An 821-nucleotide genomic window follows, 5' to 3' on the forward strand; every position below is an offset into this window, starting at 1 on the left:
TCAGCTGATTTGGAAGGAGAGGAATCGAAAAAACACGATGTAATGTAATGAGCAACAATAACAATATCCGCACTATGCGCCCTCCCCGACATATACTGTAACTTTGAGCTAAAGTCGGTATTCATCCATATGTTGTAGCAACCGCACAATTCAATGGTTTGGCCGATGAGGATCCAAATAGTCACATAGAGAGCTTTCTCGAGGTGTGTGATATGCTTAAAGATAAATGGGGTGACGGATGATGCCATCAAATTGAGAGCCTTCCCATTTTCCTTGAAGGGGAGAGCGAAGCAGTGACTACACTCATTACCTAGAGCATCAATCACTACATGGGAGGAGATGGTAGAAGCTTTTCTAGCCCGTTATTTTCCTTCCAGAAAATCAGCAAAGCTTAGGAATGAGATATCGTCCTTTGTTCAGTTGGAATTGGAGTCTCTATTCGAGACATGGGAAAGGTTCAAGGAGCTCCTGAGAAGGTGTCCGCAAGACGAATTCCTGGAGTGGGTGATTGTTCAAACCTTTTACAATGGTTTGAACCCAAGTATAAGGTAACTCGTGGATGCGGCAGCAGGAGGTACCTTAGGTAGCAAAATTGATGCGGTGGTCGTTCAATTAATTGAGGAAATGGGGTTAAATAGCTACCAATGGAATGCTAGGGAGAAGAAGAAGGTGGTCGGTCTCCATGAAATTGATGCGGTAAACTAATTGGCGGCGCAAGTAGAGAGTCTTAGTAAGAAGCTAGATCTCATAGCTTCGAATGTAGTTGTAGCCGTGACCAATTGCACCGGCTTATGGTGGAGGACATGCTCCTCCACTGTCCC

General features: G+C 44.7%; 1 non-coding gene across 1 annotated transcript; it reads right to left on the minus strand.

Moving 5' to 3' along the window:
* Positions 1-387: 387 nt before the first annotated feature.
* LOC120269857 lies at positions 388-494 on the minus strand. Its single transcript, XR_005539488.1, has one exon. It is a non-coding gene; the product is annotated as a small nucleolar RNA R71 (small nucleolar RNA).
* Positions 495-821: the final 327 nt, after the last annotated feature.

This window comes from Dioscorea cayenensis, chromosome 9 (genome assembly GCF_009730915.1).
Source record: "Dioscorea cayenensis subsp. rotundata cultivar TDr96_F1 chromosome 9, TDr96_F1_v2_PseudoChromosome.rev07_lg8_w22 25.fasta, whole genome shotgun sequence".
NCBI classification, from domain to species: domain Eukaryota; kingdom Viridiplantae; phylum Streptophyta; class Magnoliopsida; order Dioscoreales; family Dioscoreaceae; genus Dioscorea; species Dioscorea cayenensis.